General features: G+C 45.7%; 1 protein-coding gene and 1 non-coding gene across 2 annotated transcripts in view; one reads left to right on the top strand and one right to left on the bottom strand.

Moving 5' to 3' along the window:
• The window catches only part of LOC126162731 (sialin), a 368,491-nt gene that overhangs the window by 225,633 nt on the left and 119,812 nt on the right, over window positions 1-23,046 (bottom strand). Inside the window, exon 2 of the mRNA XM_049919394.1 lies at window positions 7,941-7,996. The gene's annotated coding sequence lies outside the window, so the exon portion shown is untranslated. The remainder of the gene's footprint in view (window positions 1-7,940; window positions 7,997-23,046) is intronic.
• Window positions 275-347, top strand: Trnat-agu (transfer RNA threonine (anticodon AGU)). The gene has a single exon. It is a non-coding gene; the product is annotated as a tRNA-Thr (tRNA).

The following is a 23,046-nucleotide window of genomic DNA, read 5'->3' as shown; positions in this document are numbered from 1 at the left end:
CCACATGCCTGGCCCGCAGATGTAGCGAGGAATCGCGTTTGGTACCCACTGTACACAAACACCTACAAATACCTACTGTATTACACATGTCCGAAAGGACTGACACCACATGTATAATTACAGCGATGGCGGCCAATGATCCCTCCAACACTTACGGAAATCGGCAGGATGCCACCAGCAATGAGGCTAGTGAGCAGGGGCACTACATCAGCTGAGACTTTAGGTCTGACGGGAAGCGTGCTAGGGTAATCCGTGCGGTTGTGGTGACCACCGTGACCGGATGGCGTAGTGGTCAGCGCATCTGCCTAGTAAGCAGAAGACCTGGGTTCGAATCATGGTCCGGCACAAATTTTCTACTTGCCCCATTGATATAAATCAGTGCCCACTGGCAGCTAATGTCTTTAATTCCTTTCTGCCTCCGTTCTCTTATTGTTATATAAACCGTACACCTGAAAGTGGTAACAGATACGTCGTCAATGGGGGAAGTACAAATCTATATTAATGAAATGGCTTTAGGCTAAACGGGAATATGCCATAATTACAGATCGCCTGGCAGCTTATGACCAACACGACACAAGTCCATATTTGGTGTCCTAATTGTACAGTGTGATATACGCGTTAGTTGATCGAAGCAGCTCTGCAGTCATGAGGCTCCCTCCATCGGCCAACTCCCGACTAATTAGCATGTTTGAAACCACTCATTTTAATAGCTGACTCATGGGATGACATTGGAGAAGTGTGATATCGACCTTCCCGTAGGAAGATTAAAACGTCGGCTCGGATCGTTCCATCGCCAGCTAGGGTATCTGGCAATGACCGTCAACATGTGATGTACGCCGCAGGTCAAGTGAGTCTAAGATGCGGCGGACGTCAGAGTAATTTCTGCAGATGCAGTGAGTAGGGCTCTCTTGGTGTGTGTGTGTGTGTGTGTGTGTGTGTGTGTGTGTGTGTGTGTGTGTGTGTGTGCGCATCGACAACTACGTTCTCCACTTCGTGATGAAAGCTTTTTTCGATCGAAGTTTGTTGGCCGCATGTTAATCAGCCACTGTTCTTCTCATTTTTGTGAGATACGGCGTCTGAGATTTATAGTGGCAGCAAGTCCATTAAGGAGGCATCTTTAGCCAATGTGTCATCACTTATCCGTGATGCCCACATGGCTACGGGCACAGAACAACACCATGAAGGGTCCTGTGAACGGTGGCGACGAACAGATAACTTTGATTTCAAGCCGCCATCAAAGTAATGAGGCACTGGACAGGAGGGTATTTCCGAAAAGTTGATGCTGTACGTGCTTCAGAGCTCTGTGCATTGCTTCTAATTCCACCGTGTAGAAACTGCATAGCTGCATAGATTAGATTAGATTAATACTTGTTCCATAGATCATGAATACCACCCTTCGTTCAAATGGTTCAAATGGCTCTGAGCACTATGGGACTTAACTTCCGATGTCATCAGTCCCCTAGAACTTAGAACTACTTAAACCTAACTAACCTAAGGACATCACACACACATCTATGCCCGAAGCAGGATTCGAACCTGCGACCGTAGCCGTCGCGCGGTTCCAGACTGTAGCGCCTAGAACCGCTCGGCCATCTCGGCCGGCCCACCATTCGTATTGATGTGGAAAATGTCAGTTTAACAAAATGTTTCTTTACACGCCATAATTCAAGGTTTTTTTTGTAAGATTACTTATTTGTACCTAAAAATTCATCTATTGAGTAGAAGAAGTTATCATTCCAAAATTCTTTTAATTTGTTTTTAAATGTTGGTTGGCTATCTGTCAGACTTTTGATGCTATTTGGTAAGTGACCAAAGATTTTTGAGGCAGCATAATTCGCCGCTTTCTGTACCAATGTAGTAAGTATCCGCCTTTCTCATAGTGCTGAAGGTATTGCTTTTGAGTTGGGATGGCTTGTTAATAACAAATTTTATATATATATTGCGAAGCTACTATGAATATCCCTAACTGTGCGAAGACAATGATGTTCATATGTATTTTTATCGATAAATGAATTCGTAGATGATTTTCTCACCGTTCTTGGAGCCTTGAGTACACACTGATGTGACATAATCATGCGTGATGACTGGATGTTGTGTGATGTCCTTAGGTTAGTTAGGTTTAAGTAGTTCTAAGTTCTGATGACCATAGATGTTAAATCCCATAGTGCTCAGAGCCATTTGAACCATTTTTTGAACATAATCATGTATTAGCGATATACACATATAGAGATGGCGGTAGTATCGGGTATACAAAGTATAAAAGGGCAGTTCATTGGCGGAGCTGCATTTGTAACCAGGTGATTCATCTGACAAGGTTTCCGACGTGACTATGACCGCACGACGGGAATTAACAGACTTTGAAAGCGGAATGGTAATTGGAGCTAGATGCATGCGTCATTCCGTTTCGGAAATCGTTAGGGAATTAAATATTCCGAGATCCACAGTGAAAAGAATATTCCACGAATACCAAATATAAGACATTGCCTTTGACCACGGACAACGCAGTTGTCGACGGCCTTCACTCAACGACTGAGAGCAGCATTGAGCTGTCAGTGTTAACAAACAAGCAACACTGTGTGAAATAATCACAGAAATCAGTATGGGACTTACGACGAATATATCCAATAGAACAGTGTGGCGAGATCTGGCGGTAATGAGCTATGGCAGCAGACGACGATTTCAGTTAGTAAGAGCTGGTGGGTTCGAGTGTGGAGCGGACCTTGCGAAGCCATGGACCCAAGTTGGCAAGAAGGCACTGTGAAAACTGGTGGTGGCTTCACAATGGTCTGGACCGTGTTTACATGGAATGGACAGTGTCCTCTGGTCCAGATGAACCGATCATTGACTGTAAATGTTTATGTTCGGTATTTGCTCCTAAAAACAAATGATTCAAATGGCTCTAAGCACTATGGGACTTAACATCGGAGGTCATTAGTCCCCTAAACCTAACTAGGCTAAGGACATCACACACATCTCTGCCCGAGGCAGGATTCGAACCTGCGACCGTAGCAGCAGCTCCGTTCCAGACTGAAGCGCTTAGAACCGCTCGGCTACAGAGGCCGACCCGAAAAACAACGATGTAATTTTTATGGATGACCATGTACCATGTCACACGGCCACAATTGTTCGCAATTGGTTTGAAGAACATTCTGGACCATTCGAGCGAGTGGTTCGAGCCTGACATGAGTCCGGCCGAACACTTACGGAACATAATCGTGCACAAAATCCTGGACCGGCAACACTTTCGCACTTATGGGCGGCTATAGGGGCACCATGGCCCAATATTTCTGCAGGCGACTTCCAACGACTCGTTGAGTCCACGCCAGGTGGAACTGCTGCATTACGCCGGGCAAAAGGGAGTCCGACACGATATTAGACTTCTGTCACCCCAGATCAGACTTTATTTCATATGCGGTTGAGAGCTACTTGAAGTAATTCATTTTATAGGCATCTACATTCACCTTTACATCTACCAAGCCACCACAGAGTACGTGCCAACGCTATCCTAAACCCCACGTCATTCCTGTTCCATTTTCGAACTGCAAATGAAAAGAACAAGTGGGCAGGCAGCTCCAGTTTCTCTGATTTTCTCCTCTATGGTCATTTCATGACATATGTGGCAGGACGTCTCTTGGCCTTAAAGTAAGCTTCTATGATGCTGAACGTCCTTCCTACAGCGTCTACCATAGGAGTATGAAGAGCGCCTCCGTAACCGCAACGCTCTCTCGCTAATTTAACGGACCGGCGACGAAACTTACCACTCTTCTTTGGATCTACAATCCCTCCCGGCGAGGATACCACATCGCCGAACGATATTCAGTAATTGCTCGGATGGATTACACTTCCTTATGATTCTTCCAATAATTTTGGGAAGGGAAGAAGATTAGAGTGTAATGTCCCTTCGATAACAAGGGAATTAGAGACCGAGCAAAACTTTGGAATAAGGAAGAATGGGAAAGGAAATCGGTAATGTTGTTTTCAAACTAACCAACCCGGCATTTGTTCAAATGGTTCAAATGGCTCTGAGCACTATGTGACTTAACGTCTGAGGTCATCAGCCCCTAGAAAAACCTAACTAACCTAAGGACTGCACATACATCCATGCCCGAGGCAGGATTCGCACCTGCGACCGTAGCGGTCGCGCGGTTCCAGACTGGAGCGCCTAGAACCGCTCGGCCACACTGGCCGGCCCGGCATTCGTCTTAAGTGATTTAAGGAAATTACGGAAATTCTAAATCTGGACGACCAGACGTGAATTTAAACCATAGTCCTCCCAAATGCGAGTCCAGCGTACTAACCACGACGCCACCTCCCTCGGTAATGAACCCCCGCCCGGCATGTGGTTTTCCTATAGCTAATTTTACGTGGTCGCTCCGGATGAGTACCACTAGGTAATCACGGTTATTACAGTTTCCAGTGATTTGTAGCCGATAGTGTAATCGGTCTTCCTACCAATTTATACCCATTATGTCACATTTGTTTATGTCGAGGGTCAAGTTGCAATCCTCGAATCCAGCGTCGATCATATATCGGTTTTCGATACCATTTTGAAGCGTCGGAGCTTTCCTTTGCCCAAAAATACTGGGCGCGATCAGCTTCACGGAGACTCCTACGGTATTCCATAATGTCGTGATTTGTTCGGTAAGCAAAAGCGTGGTGCTATTTCGAAAGCTTCAGTGTTTATCAATAAGGCTTATCCTGTGTTGCAATCTGTGCTGAAGCTCTCGTTGCTTTCGTAGTAGTCTTCTGTCAATGACACCATCACTCACAACATACTTCAGCCTGTAGCTACAGGGGCTGAACAGAAGTATAGAAATACCGCGATAATGAGTGCTTGAACATAAATACAGATGCTAGCCAAGCTTGCAAGTTGCGCTGTGGACTTGGAGCACGAATGGAACCTGTGCAATATCCTCAATACGTTGTAACTGTCAGTCGTGGTCCGAATAGTGTTCTGTGTAGCTGTGAGTGCATTCTGTGGGAGCTAAGTGAATTCGAACGTGGGCAAATTGTTGGTGTACATATGGTACGTACTTCTATAACCAAGCTAGCCAAAGTGTTTGGTGTTTCGGGAGGCATAGTATCGAAGACTTGTACCGCATACAGGGAAAGCAGGAAAACATCGTTCGCTAAGTCATATCGCGGACAGAAGTGTGTGTTGAGCGATCGTGACAGACGGTCACTGAAGAGGATTTCGACAAAAAGAGGACGAGAGATTCAGAAATTCCTGTCAGTACCAACACAGTGCGAAGGAAGCACCACGAACTGGGAATCGCAGCGCGAGCTAGAACTCCAAAACCTCTCATCAGTGATGCAAATGTCAATAACAAGAAAACGTGGTGCTGAAGCTATATAACCTGGACTGTGGAGTAATGGAATAAAGTCATTTCGACGGATGATTCTTGCTTCACGCTGTTTCCAACTTCTGGCAGAGTTTACGTCCTTAGAATGAATGGCAAGGGTTCGGTGAAGATTTGGGCAGTCGTGTTATTCCACGAGTCCCATGATTACCCTGCAAGTTCGCGTTACGGCCAAGGATTATGTGACCATTTTGGCTGACCAGGTCCGTTCCATATTACAATGTTTGTTGCCGTACGATGTTGATGCTGTATTTTAAAACAACAGGGCCCTCGTTCACACAGCGCGCATCGTTCGAAACTGGTTGTGAGATTGCGACGATGATCTGTCGCTTCTCTCTTGCCCACTACTTCGCCAGATCTCAATATTATTGAGCCTTTGTGGTCTACTTTGGAGAGAAGGATACGTGATCGCTATCCACCATCATCGTTACCTGAACTTACCATTATTTTGCAGGAGGAAAAGTATAAGATTCCCTTGAAAACAATACATGACCTACATTTATCCATTCCGAGACTGTTGGAAGCTGTTTAGAAATCCAACGGTTTCCCTACACCGTATTAATCGTGCTAATGTGTTGCTTTCTTACCATTTCCATATTTTGCTTTAATACTACTGAATGTTTGTAACTGATTCTCCCGACTGATCGCTACCCATCACTGTTACCCGAACTTACCACTATTTTGCAGGAAGAATGGTATAATATTCCCTCGAAAACAAGATATAACCTGTGTTTATCCATTCCGAGACTGCTACAAGCTGTTTTGAAATTAACCAGTTTCCCAACACCGTATTAGGCGTGGTAATGTGTTGGGTTTTTCGTGTTTCCGTATTTTTACCCATCCCCTGTTTTTAATATGCGTTGTGCAATACTAATGAATGTTTGCCTTTGACTCTCCACGTCACCATTTCCAGAGATGGATGTTTGATGCTTGCTGTTTCAAGTAATCAGCATTCTGTTTCCAGTTGCGTTTGCTAGTCAGAAATGTTTTCCGACATTTCTAAACGTTTCTTTCATTGCTTGTTGTTATTGACTAATAGCGTTGTGGTTACTAGTACCTCCTCCATGTCAGCTTAATATAAAGTGTCAGGACCGTTTGTTGTCAGATCTAAGCCGCTTCCAACTGGTGGGTATACACGGTGAAACAGAACTTCATCGACTTCAGGGATAGTGACTGAGTATTTTGGTATAAGGGACTTAAGGCCCGATACAGAGTAATAATGTCATTATGTTTTATTCTGTTTGTTACCTCAGTTACCCTTGTTTCTGTGTTACGCTGTGCCGCTGTTCCATTGCATTCAGCGAGTCCATACACGACATGCACCTCCGTCAGTTCTTCATCAGTAAACCTACCTGTACAGCTGTATAGTATTGCTAACGTACAACTAACAATGTCGGACAAACAAATGCAAGACAGAATCGAGCAGCACTGAATGCTAGCTTGAAGGCGAAGAGTAAAATGGGTAGCACTGTTAACAGGAGATACCCTGGGAGAATGGAAACACGACACACAGCGCATCCCGTTGACATTTGCACTGACGTGCACTATTTTCACTGCAGTACAGATACAAAACTAATTGTGGCAAGAAACCAAACGAAACACAATAACTGTAACGAGCCACGCGAGACAGTGGGTCTCGGATATCGAAATACTCAGAACATACCCCTGAGTAACCTCTGAAAATTTGTAGATGGATTTCCGGTTCACCCTGTATATAGAAGCGAAAACTATTTCAGTTACCAGCAAAAGAAGATAAACAATCGTTTTACCTCTGCTGTATTGGATTCACTGAAACGAAATTAATGGAATCAACGGGGGTAAAATCAGTGAAATGTTGTAAGACGAAATAATATCAGAGAAGTACTGTTACGGAATTCGAAGCCAGCAATGTAATGCCACGACAAGTGAACATTTGTACAAGTCTGGGAGTGTAACTCTGATCTGCCGTTTATCTGGAATAGGTCACATTGACCAACTTGCCATCGGAGCATGGCGTCAAGACGGACCCCAACATTCGTTCTCACATATTTTTTCTTCCCATTTTGCTAGTGTACCTCACTCCATCGTGTAATGTGAGCGTGCTGTTTATATTTGCACGTTTTACTTCCTCACAGAAATGTGTAAGAGCGAAAAGGGGAAAAAATCGTTCACTAGAACAAACTTTAGTAACAGACTACATGCTGCTGACGATTCTGGCACTGTCCTGAAACAAGTGAGGGCATAGGAACATAGGCATAATGGTCCGATACCAATCACAGCAATAACATAAAGTTTCTTAAAATTGCTTGTGGTTGGTTGTGTTCTACCTTGGCATTACTTGATATTACAAATGCTTAAACTGAAACTAACACCTCATAAACCTTAAAACAACAATCATGTACTGGTGTTTAAGAGAATTATCAATTTCTGCCACCATTCTTTGTCAGTTCTTTCGTAAATATGTAACTGAGATTCTTGATTCCTGTAAAGAGTATGGGGTACTTACTTATATTCCGCACCACACTGATTACTGCTGCATATGAGAAACGCAGTATGAACTTTTCGTATTAAGGTAACGCGGAAGGAGACTGGAACACCTACCTTTGTCCACTGGTGTTAAATGTAGCGCCTCTTGCTCCTCAGCGACCGCAAACGAACTGAAATTCAAATAAAAAGCTTTGTTAATTTTGTGTTATCAACAGGAGGTAATGTTCACAATTATTGCTAAATACTAATCAACTAATGGACTTCTTTATACCACTAACGATGTAAAATTTAGGCATGTGGTAGACGCTTAAGTATCAGAAAAATTGTATTTCTATGATTAGATGGCAACGAAATGTCATTGAGTGCGTGCAGCGGTTATCGTTTTCTACAAACAATTTACAAAACAATTATCCCCACTCATATCTGTCACATCATCGATTCAACTGCATACTTACACAATGTGTGTGATACAGCGAACGCCACACATTTACTCTCATACTGGCTTCAATATTTAGCTCACAACAGACGTACAAATGTTCTCATAAGACCATTCAGTTTCTCTCCGTCGAATGTAAGAATGTCAGGATTCTTCTTTTCATTACCTAAAGACCAAATTGCGTGGCAACGAAACTACGTTCTAAGCTACCATTTTTTAACTGGAGCCGTTTAAAGTGGTCTGAAAAGATTCGAGAACTAAAAAAATATTATCCGTAGACCTACAAAGAAAAAAATTTCGTAAAGTAATGGCTTCCTACAGGACATGAGAAGTCTTAAGAGTCAAAAGTTCTCTCTTAATTTTTAAAAGACGTCATCATACTTTTAGTAGTGTGTACTGCGTCCTTCTGGAATAAAATTCTAAAATGGAAGCTACAGATGAGAATCTGAGCTGGCCTTATGCTGACCTGCATTCTTCGCGCCCATAACTTCCGCCTGGCACTAAAATACCAACAGCGTGACCTTATCTTATCTTCCAGTTTTCTCAATGTGCCACTATCCGAGTTATGCATCATGTCAACAAGAAAGAGAGAGGGAGAGAGTACTTGGAAGAGTACATGCAGACAAGAAGTCAGTAGCGGTTCGTCAGTATTGCTTGATAAAGTTCTCATTACAGGCTCTCAACATTAACGTATCTCTGACAAGTTTAAGTGTTTCTTCCTAGAACGACGAAATGATTAAACACTTGAGACAATCGCAATTTAGTTAAATGTCAGGTAAGATCCTTATCCCACCAACAAAATGCAGAAATAGCCACATAAAATAAACACATTCTGCTAAGCTTACGACATACAAGTAACTGTATGTTTTCCTGACTTTCTTACTGCCGTTGACTGACGTACCATGGAGTCTGACTACGGGCCATACATAAACCGCAACGAGTTCGGAATCGCGACTGTGTACACGGAACGAATGGGATTCCTTGTATATTTTTGGAAATCTTTACTTGGACGCATGGAGCTGAGTGGATTTATTGGTCGTTTATTGGAAAACCCTTGGGCTAGGGGGTATTTGGATACCCAACAGAAGGTTCATCTTACTGTAACTATTCTACAGTAGCAGGTCACAGTTTGAATATTACCCACTTCCTCCAGCTTAGGCAAATGAAGCAAATCGGGTGGTTTCTTTTTGCATTAGATATAGTCTGCGGTGATCCTTAAGGGGTGTATGGCGGCACTATTTAGTTCACAGAGGGTTCCTGCGAAAACCCGAGAAAAGCGTTTTTCACTGTTTGTTCGTCGTCAGCAGCGGATAACTGAATAAATAACCACTGAAAATTTCTGAAATTTTAACAGTATGTTTTCTAGGCATTTATCTAGAAGTGCCATGTTCCGTTTTCAAAAATCTTTATCTGTTATTGAGAAACACCCCAAAAACATGGTTTCTGGGTACCAAAATCAAGCCGTGGATTCCCAGACAGCTATGCACAGCAAATGGTTGTTCTTCCATTTTCTGTTGTTGTTGCTATACATCAGGACAGAAATCTTACCTTCTTTCCATTTCACTTCACTCACTGCGCCTTTGCATTTCTCTTTTCAGATTTTCTAGCTTCAGTACCACTTCAAAACTTCTGAAATTCCACGCTCCGACTCGTATAATGTGAGCTTCTATACGGCAATCAAGTTTTTTTTTTCTCTCTAGTGGTCACCTTCCCTTTGGCAATCCCTTCTAGGAAATCCAAATGGGGTACTAATGTGGAATATTTTTCTAATGGACTCTTTCCAATTTGCATATATTCTTTGAATTCACTTTATTTGTCCTTAACACAATGGTTTTCTTTGCCTTTTGAATCCTCATACCGTTGATCATTGCTGACTCTTCCGCGTTCCCACCCCAAGCGCAAGAGGGTGCCCTAAATCTCCAGCCGCTCATCAGCTTTCTTTGATAAGGCCTTATACCGGAAGTTTTCGGCCCCCCTTGCTAACTGTTTTCCGTATTTAAGCAGTGGCTGAAATCGAATGTGACACCCGGGGCGTTTTGATTAGTAGTCAAAGACACTACCCATGGAGCACGGTGTCCGTTAAATATTAAAGGAAACTGTATTACTAACCCCAGTTTGCAGAATTCATGTAGGAAATACTGTGCTTGGCGGTGAAATGACACAAATTTTTGGATGGGTAAGTGAGGAATTATAGAAAGTGTTATACATGGGCACTGCGAATTTGATAGCTCGTGTATAGGAACAACAAATCTCTATGCACGGGAAAAGTTTGAAGGATAAGTGACTCTTGGAACACTTTTGTACCCGTCGATGGTGGGGTATGCGACGTCTAAAACCACATGAGATGATGCTCATCGTTTGCCAATTGGACAGTGTTCAAGCAAGTGACGAAGGTAACTCGGGTGGGGGATGTTAACGTGGAATTAAACGGAGTAAGTACGTACGTGTCCCATCGTCTCTCACAGGAGAATGTTACAGATCAGCCATGTACATCTCTTTGTCTCCTACAAAACCCCGCAGACAATGCATCAATCTGTCGCTTTGGAGTCGAATCGCAATGGTTGAAGGAATCTTCTACGGGCGTGAGAGTACTTCTGTGGTCCCTCAGATCACCTGACCACAATCATATTCAGCCACCAGTGCACATGTGACGCTGGCAGACGTCACAGCAAATACACTACGTACCCGGACGTGAGCGTCCCTTTTAGCACTTACAACAATTCTGGCACAGGCGACGAACAAACAGGCTGGCGTTAAACAGGGCGGTAAGCTGTTTACGACTGCGCCGGCGGTCTCGATACATGCGCCAAGCGTATCATCGGGCGAAAACACATCTCAAGGTGGACCAAAGTCAACAGCTGACAATGTGCATAAACAAATTCACAGGCAGAGGCTAGAGGTGACCGGAACTTTGATAAGGAAATTCTGTGTCTTATCACGAAATACGACAAATAAATCATATGAGAGGTCTGACCGAAACAAAAAGGATTGCTTGCTTTAGGAAGGAACTAAATTGTTGGTCATTAAAACTGTTTCACCAAATAGTTCAGAAAATAAAGAAATTTTACTTATTGCCCTTGTACAGTTCAAATGGTTCAAATGGCTCTGAGCACTATGGGACTTAACATCTGAGGTCATCAGTCCCCTAGAACTTAGAACTACTGAAACCTAACTAATCTAAGGACATCACATACATCCATACCCGAGGCAGGATTCGAACTTGCGACCGTAGCGGTCGCGCGGTTCCAGACAGAAGCGCCTAGAACCGCTCGGCCACACCGGCCGGCCCTTGTACAGTGTGGTACGAAAAAACATGTAAGGGACAGTCAGATATAAATGAAATGGGCTATATAACGAGCATGGCATGGACTTTGGTAACGCAGGTACTTTTGTATATGGAAGTACCCTCTATTGGGAATCAGGGAGGAACAGGGAGAACTTTCACTGCTGTGCCATTTGTCTGTTAGACGTGCTCGACGTGAGGTCAGCCAGTCGTGTGCGCGTCCGACTTCACTGTGGATGCCGGGATAGAGGAAGAACGAGGTGTAGTGCGGTTTCTGACTACGGAAACAGTGTCAGGTAGTGAAATTCATACCCGAGTGTCTGCTGTGTGTGGCGAGCTCACTATATCACGTGCGCGATTGTTTTCTTGGATTAAACGATTTCGAGAACTTAAGTCTCATCGAAAGACAGCAGTCGGCCAGGACAGGCCCATCACGTCATCACCCTTTCTGCCATTTCTGCGGTAGATGCTGCTGTCAGAAATGACAGGCGGCGAACGGTGGAAGACATTCGCCATCTGAAGGTCCCGAAAATCTGTGCGCAGTGGGTTCCCCACAGCCTGACGTAGGAGCACAAGTTGAACAGAATGTCGACATCACTGCACCACCTAGAATGCTACCACAATGAAGAATGTCGTTTCCTGTCCCATATTGTCTCCTTAGACGAAACATGGTGTCGTCATTCTGAACCGGAGAGTAAGCTTCAGAGCCAATAGTAGCAAGCACGTGAATTCATTCCAAAAGAAAAAATTCTGAGCCGTGCACGCCAGCTCCGGGAGAGTGATGACGACAGTTTTTTTTTTTTTTTTCCCCGACTGCAAGAGCCAGCTGCTCATTGACTTTCTGGGACACAGCGTCACAATTAACGTACATCGGTCCGCGGACACTTTGCAAAAACTGAAGCGCGCCATCAAGCCCAAACGCCTAGGAATGTTGACGGATGGCGTCATTTTGCTGGAGGATAATGCCCGCCCTCATGTTGCAAGGTTATTTCGACTACGTTGCCGAAGTTTCACTGGGAAGCCCTTACACATCCGTCGTACAGGAACCATCTCTCTCCACGCAATTTCCATATTTTTGGGGCCCTGTTGAAAGATATTTGTGGCCGTCGATTTGCATCGGATGACAGGTGCACGCCTGGGTACAATCATGGTTCCGTAGGCAACCGCAAACATTTTTCCATGAAGGCATTGACCATTTTGTCTCACATTGCGATACGTTTATTCCCAGTTATGCCGATTACTTTTGAAATAATAAACAGTTTACTTTCTCTTAGAGTTTCGTATCTCAATGCGAAAAGTGGAATCCTTACGGGATCGCTTTGCTGTCCGTCAGTCTATCCAACTGTTAAGAAACCTTTTTCTCAGTAACGGGTAGATGTGTCAAGTTGAACTTTATGTCACATACTAAGGTCTACGGTCCCTTGGCGATGTAAAAGATTTAAGCTTCTAAGTCAATGCCATTAAAAGATATGGCCATTTATGACACATATTTTAAGACGCACGAAATCACTCATGAAAACCTATAGTGTACGTCCCGTTGACAAAGAAACATGAAATTTCGCAAGAAGTAAGGCTTTATAGTAGCCTATAAATAAATGGAAAAATCAGAAAATTATTAAATTGTAGTTTTATGACATAAAAATATATTTTTACCATTACAATTGACATTGCATTCATCATCCGTCAAAAGCATAAAAGAAAAATATTATTAGATGTAAACATAACACGTAAGTTTTAGTCACGTTTAGCAAGTAAAATTTTTTTATTGAGTCTGCTCTCCTTACATATATAAACTCAAGTCCACTGTTCGTTTTTGTTTGTCCCGGCTAGTTCGGTCTTAGAAATACTGGGACCGATGTCTTGCCAGTATTGATATCGATAACAGGCAAAAATCATCGAGATTCTCGATTCCTGGGATAGGTGAACTATCTATACACGTAGCTGAGTTTGTACGGAACTCTCAGTGCACGAGTTCTACTCGCACTTGACCAATGTTTTCCATTTGTATATATAGTATTCGTTTGACCGCCACTTATATTAGATGTGTAGGTGATTTAGGGTTTAAAGGTTGAGAAATTTAATACACGAAGACGCCACATGTGGCAGTAATACCGGCCCTAGTCACGCTGGGGCTCGAGTAGAAATGAGCTTGTATGACTGATGTACATCATTCCACGGTGTTTCAACTCTGAGAGAGAATGTTCAACCGTGTGGTTGACGAATGATGGCGTGACAGTGTTTCGCCAACATATGACCATATGTTTTCAGTGGGTGACAGATCTGCAGAACGTGCTTGTCAGGGAAACAGTCGAACGATCTTTGTATGGAGGTAGATGAGAACAACACACGCAGCATGCGGTCTAGCATTATCTTGTTGAAACATAACATCAAGGAGACCTCGATGAAACGTCACCGCCACCGATCTTAACAAGTCACAAATATAGTGCCTGCTGTCCCAGTTACCTGCTATGCGAACCAGAGGCGACTGTGATGTGTATCCTATGGCAAGGGCTGGCCCCTTATCTTGATGAGAAATAAAATCTGGGAACGTTCGTTCTCCCAAGAGCCGCCACATGCTAATACGTCCGAAAAGACGGTACCACTCTTGCGATCTGTGCACTATGGTCGACGGGTGCTCCATTTCCGCTGCCCATCATGATAAACTCAATAATGGTCGTCTTGCTCAGAGGCAGCATAAGGTCATAACGATACCAGCAGTCGTTTGGGATGGCAAGCTGAGAGATACGCCTCTGGCGTCCCTAACGCATGTCACGCACCGACATGTTACGTTACGCACCGCCCCGTTACACGCTACAGTTCGGAGTCCTCTAGCGGGATCCGTGTATACTCGTACGTCTTGTCTCTGTTACCACTTGCACCAGTTTTCGCTATTAATTACTAAACACCTTGTAAGGAATTATATTAGTGCATTTACGGACGAAAGAAAGAAAGACAGGGCGAGGGCGTTGTGACGTACCCTGTTTACGAATAACACCTGGTAAGATGCTAAGTTTAACATCCATTTTTGACAGACGGTTCGCCTTCTACTGTATTCTACGCCCTCAGTCAAAGCAGTTTCACGGAAAGTTTTGGTTTGTGCGCCATGATATTAGTGCACAGTCCGCTGGTCAAGCCCAGCGCGCTTCTAGCATTCCTTCCTTCGTTGGCTGTCTCGGGATATCGTTATTTTTGTTACCGAAATTAGTTGGTTCAAATGGCTCTGAGTACTATTGGACTCAACATCTGAGGTCATCAGTCCCCTAGAACTTAGAACTTGGACCTAACTAACCTAAGGACATCACACACATCCATGCCCGAGGCAGGATTCGAACCTGCGACCGTAGCGGTCGCGCGGATCCAGACTGAAGCGCCTAGAGCTGCTCGGCCACAGCGGCCGGCCCGAAATTACTACCTTCTTCTTCAGAGACTAGCGACGTCGCACAAACGTACAGTAACCTTCGCTACAGAATTGGGCCAGTGATTTTTATCGTGCATAATTCTCTGGTATTCTGTACTGATAAGGAAAATAAACCAGTTCTCGATAAACAATGTCGGAAATCTTCGATAGTAAATGGTTTGATCACTTGTCAAGTAAGTCCTTTAGTTTCGAAGTTTTGAAGGTTTATGCTGGTTATGCGTCTCGTGGTACCTTTAGCATTCATAGCATTCACTGATATTTTCTTGTAAGGTAATTACAGCCTCTTACGGCTTGACCCTCTCTCGTACTGGTGTGGGTGACATACAGGATGAGGGCGTGCAGAAAGTAATGCCTCCGAATTTTTTGTTCTATTCTCGACATCGGTTGAGGTATTAGATATCATCCATATTATTGAATGACCTTCCCCGCTTCCCTGACGCAAATCGCAACCGACTAGAGGACTCGATTTGGACAAGGTGAGCAGGAATTTAATATAAGGATGTTTTATCAGAACAATACTAATAGTGCTGCTGCTCTTTCCGAGGATCGACGCGTTTACGAAATACGAAGAAGTCCTCTTTCCGCTCCGGGGTCAAAGAACATGACTCGGAAGTTCGAATTAACTGGCGATTTGGGAATCGCTCCTATGAGAGGCTGAACGGCCATTGCACCACAAATACACTCCTGGAAATGGAAAAAAGAACACATTGACACCGGTGTGTCAGACCCACCATACTTGCTCCGGACACTGCGAGAGGGCTGTACAAGCAATGATCATACGCACGGCACAGCGGACACACCAGGAACCGCGGTGTTGACCGTCGAATGGCGCTAGCTGCGCAGCATTTGTGCACCGTCGCCGTCAGTGTCAGCCAGTTTGCCGTGGCATACGGAGCTCCATCGCAGTCTTTAACACTGGTAGCATGCCGCGACAGCGTGGACGTGAACCGTATGTGCAGTTGACGGACTTTGAGCGAGGGCGTATAGTCGGGTGGACGTACCGCCGAATTGCTCAACACGTGGGGCGTGAGGTCTCCACAGTACATCGATGTTGTCGCCAGTGGTCGGCGGAAGGTGCACGTGCCCGTCGACCTGGGACCGGACCGCAGCGACGCACGGATGCACGCCAAGACCGTAGGATCCTACGCAGTGCCGTAGGGGACCGCACCGCCACTTCCCAGCAAATTAGGGACACTGTTGCTCCTGGGGTATCGGCGAGGACCATTCGCAACCGTCTCCATGAAGCTGGGCTACGGTCCCGCACACCGTTAGGCCGTCTTCCGCTCACGCCCCAACATCGTGCAGCCCGCCTCCAGTGGTGTCGCGACAGGCGTGAATGGAGGGACGAATGGAGACGTGTCGTCTTCAGCGATGAGAGTCGCTTCTGCCTTGGTGCCAATGATGGTCGTATGCGTGTTTGGCGCCGTGCAGGTGAGCGCCACAATCAGGACTGCATACGACCGAGGCACACAGGGCCAACACCCGGCATCATGGTGTGGGGAGCGATCTCCTACACTGGCCGTACACCACTGGTGATCGTCGAGGGGACACTGAATAGTGCACGGTACATCCAAACCGTCATCGAACCCATCGTTCTACCATTCCTAGACCGGCAAGGGAACTTGCTGTTCCAACAGTACAATGCACGTCCGCATGTATCCCGTGCCACCCAACGTGCTCTAGAAGGTGTAAGTCAACTACCCTGGCCAGCAAGATCTCCGGATCTGTCCCCCATTGAGCATGTTTGGGACTGGATGAAGCGTCGTCTCACGCGGTCTGCACGTCCAGCACGAACGCTGGTCCAACTGAGGCGCCAGGTGGAAATGGTATGGCAAGCCGTTCCACAGGACTACATCCAGCATCTCTACGATCGTCTCCATGGGAGAATAGCAGCCTGCATTGCTACGAAAGGTGGATATACACTGTACTAGTGCCGACATTGTGCATGCTCTGTTGCCTGTGTCTATGTGCCTGTGGTTCTGTCAGTGTGATCATGTGATGTATCTGACCCCAGGAATGTGTCAATAAAGTTTCCCCTTCCTGGGACAATGAATTCACGGTGTTCTTATTTCAATTTCCAGGAGTGTAGCTGAAGAAGTTACTGTTGCCGTGGCTGAGAACACTGCACGCGATGTGCGATCTTCCAGCAGTGCACGAGCTGTGCCACGAAGGCCCACCGTTCGAAAAGTGCTGTGAACAAGTGTGAAATGGTGTCTCTTGTGCGGTTCCAGGCTATCGTGGATGCAGATACTCGCCATATTTGGCAACGTTTGTAACCTTGAATACCATCCCCTCATGTGGAAATTAAAACGCGTTTCTTTCAATGGTTTATTCGTTATTTCTGTTCCCCATATTCTTAAAATTGTTTTCGGCATGTTTTATTGTCCTACGATCACTCGTTCTTCATGAGGGCACACTCAGCGAAAGTTTAATTATAACCGCCCGGTATAAAGCACGTCAGGAGTTTAGGCGCGTCCCTGAAGTGTGGCAGGCGGTGCTGCTTGTGGGCGACGTGTTTCGCAGTGACCGTGGCCCAGGAGGCGCCGCTGTCTGGCGTGTGGGCCGCTTGCAGACTATTCCTAGCTGCGACGTCTAGGCCTGGCGGTGCGCTGCTATTCCCGGGTCCCGCGTGCGCCTCCCGCCGGCGCTGCTGACTGGAGTGGTCCACGGCTGTTGTCCCCCGCCTCCGCTCTCCCCCATAGCTACAGCGCACCAACGACCGACCTTCGTGTTCTGGAGGGAACCTGTTCGAATTCTGATGATGCAAGAAGTTTTCAAAGGTTTCAGCGCCGAGATTTGACCAACAGCGGGAAAACAGCTTGTGTCTTGTAATTCCCGATCACAGTACTGGGTGCTGGTACATACAGACTGGGGCATATGGCGCTGTTGGTGGTAGTCTACATGCGAGAGGGCGTTAAACCTTGCGATCCCCATGTTGTGCTTCGAAAGCAGTAATTTGGGTGTCGGTCACAAGACAGGACCGTCTCCATTCCCGACCAACAACAAACGCGACATTACCCTTTGTATCAATAGGTCACAAGCATCTACGTTAAGCGCTAACATACGTTGGATATTCTACCGTCAGTATTACCACGTGACTGCTTTTCCTCACATTCAGCATAGAATCTTCCTGTTCCTATTCGCTTTTCACTGAGGAGTAATACACGCAGCACCTGGCTATTATCTCAAATAGGCGTAAATATGGTGGAAATCTACTTTTTCATTCTGTATACAATGAAGAAGTGGGGAAGAACTCTTACCGAAGGACCAGTAAGAGAACATTGTATCGTCTGCTGCAGAAACAGTAGAAAATTCAAAACTAGAACTACAATCCTATTCTTTCCCCCTATTTTCCATTTCGCCGGCAGCGGTGGCCGAGCGGTTCTAGGCGCTTCAGTCCGTAACCGCGCTGCTGCTACGGTCGCAGGTTCGAATCCTGCCTCGGGAATGGGTGTGTGTGATGTCCGTGGGTTGGTTAGGTTTAAGTAGTTCTAAATCTAGGGGACTGATGACCTCAGATGCTAAGTCCCATAGTGTTTAGAGCCATTTGAACCATTTTTTTCCATTCCGGGTTCTGTGTCGCTCCTATACGTCTCTGTCCTCGCGACCTTCCACTTACACCCCCAAAAAGCCCCTGTCAAAGAAATTTGAAAGTAATCTCTGCTTCAAACGATAAAATCCGTCCCTGCAAACATTTCTTTCATCTGATGGCTCGGAAGCCCCTTTCTGTTTCAATCTTCTCCAGTATCACTGCCCAGTTTCCTCTTTACACACGCCCCAAATCGCAAGTGCTACCATGCAGCGGGAACCAGAATACCAACCAACTTCGAGGTGTATTATGGACGAAAAACAAGAAGAAAGTCCAGTAAACATGGGCTAGAGCGCGCACCTTAAGGGCTATGAGTATGTCTTCAGCTTCGCTCCTGTGAAACACAGCTATTCTGAAACTTCCTGGCAGATTAAAACTGTGTGCCGGACCGAAACTCGAACTCGGCACGTTTGCCTTTCGCGGGCAACTGCTCTACCATCCGAGCTACCCAAGCACGATTGACGCCTCCTCCTCACAGCTTCACTCCTGCCAGTACCTCGTCTCCTACCTCCAAAACTTCACAGAGGCTCTTCTGTGAACTTTGCAGAATTAGCACTCCTGGAAGAAAGGATATTGCGGAGACATGGCTTAGCCACAACCTGAGGGATGTTTCCAGAATGAGATTTTCACTTTGCGGGGGAGTGTGCGCTAATACGAAACTTTCTGGCAGATTAAAGCTTGGTTCGCTCAGATGGTTGAGCTCCTGACCGCGAAAGGCGAAGGTCCCAAGTTCGTCTCGGCCCGGCACACAACTTTAACCTGCCAGGATGCGCATGTCAGCGCACACGTACGACGAACATATCCGTTAGCACAGTGTGGCGTAATTTGGCGTCAATTGGCTATGGTAGCAGACGAACAACGAGTGTCTGCTAAGGGCACGACATCGTCTGCAGCGCCTCTTCTCGGATCATGACTATATCGGTTGGACCTGTAGACGAGTGGAAAACTAAGTCCTGGTCAGACGAGTCCCGATTTCAGTTGGTAACAGTTGCTGGTAGGGTTCAAGTGTGACACAGAGCCCAGGAAGTCATAGACCCAAGTTGTCAACAAGTCACTGTGCAAGCTTGCGGTGGCTCCATAGCGGTGTGGGCCGTGTTAACATGGAATGGACTGGGTCCTCTGGTCCTAATGAACAGGTCATTGACTGAAAATGGTTATATTCGGCTGCTTGGATACCATTTTCAGCCATTCAACGATAGAATTTTTATGGATGACTATGGTCCATGTCACCGGGCTACAACTAGTGGCGATTAGTTTGCAGAAGATTCTGGTCAGCTCGAGCGAATGATTTGGCCACCCAGATCGCCCGACATGAATCCCATTGAAAATTTGTGGGACAAAATTGAGAGGTCATTTCGTGCACAAAATCCCGCCCCCGCAACATTTTTGCAATTATGGGCGGCTCTAGAGTCAGCATGGCTCAATATTTCCGCAACGGACTTCCAATGACTTGTCGATTCCATGCGACGTCGAGTCGCTGCACTACGCCGCCGAAAGGAGGTGCGACACGATTTAAGAGGTATCCCATGACTGCAGATTCTCACTTTACGAAAAACTCGTTGCAACAGGTATTCCGCGCGGGCACCGATCATGCGAAGGTAGGCTTCAGCACGCCTGCTGAACGATTCCAGTACACGTTCAAAAATTCCAGGCTTGTTCTGAATGCACTGACGACCATCCAGAAAGCGTTCCCGGAGTTCTGTGGCACTATCAACAGGGCTGAAATACACCAAAGCTTTTAATTATCTCTGTCGGGAGATCTGGAAAGTTGTGATATTGGCGTGTCAGAATTGTTTGTGAATTCCTAAGGGACCAAACTGCTGAGGTCATCGGTCCCTAGACATGCACACTACTTAAACCAACTTACGCTAAGAACAACACAAACATCCATGGCCGAGGGAGGATTCGAGCCTCCGGCGGGAGGGGCCGCGCAATCCGTGACATGGCGCCTCAAACCGCACGGCCACTGCACGCGGCGTGTCAGGATTCCAGTTTGAGAGTGTGCCGGTGCACCATCACGCATGTGCCACACTGGCAGTCTTTGATCATAAGGAACATAATTCAGATAGACATTAACATGCTGCACTTGTCCGTAAAACTTATCGGGGAAAACATTGGTCTGTTTATTATGATCATTTGCTTGTCTTATTGCTCTATAATCGTGCCTTTCGTTGTCAGTCGCTGCTGGTGAATAATTATTCTTCGGGTTTTACTGTCCCTGTTCAACCTAATGGGCCCATAAAATTAAACCAAAAAAAGATTTTTTCTTCGCTGCGATAAAGAAACCGACACTTTCAAGTAACGCCGTCTGCTCCCGGTGGGACATTCAGATCAGCCGCATGGAACTGCGACTATAACCCGGATCTGTGCTTTGTTTCGAGGGATACAAGCGATAAACCACTGACAGCCTCTAGAAGGGTCCTGACGGACTTCCCTCATAGCCAGCACCGCCCTGTGCTTATTAATATCGGTCTATCCATCCCGATAATAAGGTCTTACCCTCGACCAAGGTGGAATTTTACAAAAGCTGACTGGACAAAATTCTCTGTACAACTTGATTATACCTTGAGCTGGATCCCTCCAACCAGCAAGAGCTATGAGAGGTTCGTGGGAGCGGTCATTAGCTCTGCGAAAACAGCGATCCCAAGAGGGTACCGCAAAAAATACATTCCCGGCTGGACAGGGATATGCGATGACCTGTACGCGGAGTTCCTCAAGAATGGGGACCGGGAAATAGCGGATGAACTATTACATAACATCGACTTTATTAGACGGCAAAAATGGGAGAATACTGTTGAAAATCTAGACTTCTCAAAGTCAAGCCGACAAGCCTGGTCCCTACTACGTAAACTTGGAGGCGCAAACCCACCTGAACGTAGAAAGGACGAAATATCTCCCAACAAGGTTGCATCCCGCATAGTTTCTGCGTCTAGAGCCCCACGAAATAGAAAGCACACAACAAAAGTGAAGAAAGACTTAAAAACATTAAAAAGGACCCGTGCAATAGACTCAGAATATTCATCAGATATTCGCATCGAGGAGGTTACCAATGCCCTGAAGAAGGTTAAATCAGGCAAAGCTCCGGGTTTCGATGGTATCCACCCTGAGTTCCTCATACATGTTGGAGCCTACACAAAACAATGGCTGGCTAAGTTCTTTACGGACATTCTCCAAGTGGGTAACATTCCTCCCTCACTTAAACGAGCAAAGATCATCGCAGTCCTGAAACCTGGTAAACCAGGCGATAGACCAGAGAGTTACCGCCCCATTGCCCTTCTCAGTATGGTATATAAATTACTAGAAAGACTGCTCCTCAACAGAATAGGCCAGACTATACTCAAAAAAATCCCTATCGAACAAGCAGGATTCCGTCCATATCGCTGCTGTACAGATCAAGTCCTATCACTGACAACATATATAGAGGCGGGGTTCCAGAAGAAAAATAAAGTAGCTGCAGCATTCGTAGACCTAACAGCAGCCTATGATACAGTTTGGAAACAGGGGCTCATGTACAAATTAATCTGTGCCGTCCCCTGCAAGAAGATAACCAACCTCATTGATGATATGTTGTCAAATAGAACCTTCCAAGTAATAATGGGGAATGAGAGAAGTAAACAGATGAAACTCAATAATGGACTCCCACAAGGCTCTGTCCTTGCACCCCTTCTTTTCAGCCTTTACATCGCTGACATGCCTGCAACCAGATCGCGCAAATTTGGTTATGCTGATGACTGGGCTCTAGCAACAGCCCACAGAAATATAGAAACTGCCGAAGATATCCTTACGAGTGACCTAGGGATTCTCAGCGAGTACTTTAAAAAATGGAGGCTACAACCTAGTGCTACAAAGACGGAAGTATCTGCCTTCCATTTGAACAACAAAATGGCCAACAGAGAACTACAAGTCTATCTAGATGGGAAATTACTAAATCACAACAAACACCCAAAGTACCTTGGGGTTACCCTAGATAGGACACTAACATTCAAAGAACACCTGACGAAAACTGCAGCGAAACTTAAAACACGCAACAACATATTGCAGAAGCTCTGTGGCACCACTTGGGGCTCCACAGCATCTACCTTAAGAACATCCGCACTTGGCTTGGTGTATCCAGTGGCAGAATACTGTGCCCCAGTGTGGCTCAACAGCAAACACACACACATGGTAGATAGCCAACTTAATGCAACAATGCGTATTATATCAGGCACAATCAGGCCAACTCCTACAGTGTGGCTGCCCGTTCTCAGTAACATAGCACCTCCTAACCTGCGCCGTGAACACGCTCTGGTTAGAGAATTTCAAAAAATCATGACCAACCCTCAATTACAAATCCATGAAGATACTCACGACATCCAAGGAAACCGACTCCGGTCTAGGAATCCTCCACTAAAGACCGCACAGGCTCTGCACCAAACCAACTTCAAAATAAATGACCGATGGAAAGAGGAATGGGAGAGCAGAACAGTAGTAAACTGCCACAGTATGCCATGCATC

Source organism: Schistocerca cancellata, chromosome 2, assembly GCF_023864275.1.
Source record: "Schistocerca cancellata isolate TAMUIC-IGC-003103 chromosome 2, iqSchCanc2.1, whole genome shotgun sequence".
Classification (NCBI taxonomy): Eukaryota; Metazoa; Arthropoda; class Insecta; order Orthoptera; family Acrididae; genus Schistocerca; species Schistocerca cancellata.
The sequence above is the reverse complement of the archived record's forward strand: the minus strand, read 5'-3'. Positions and strand labels throughout refer to the sequence as shown.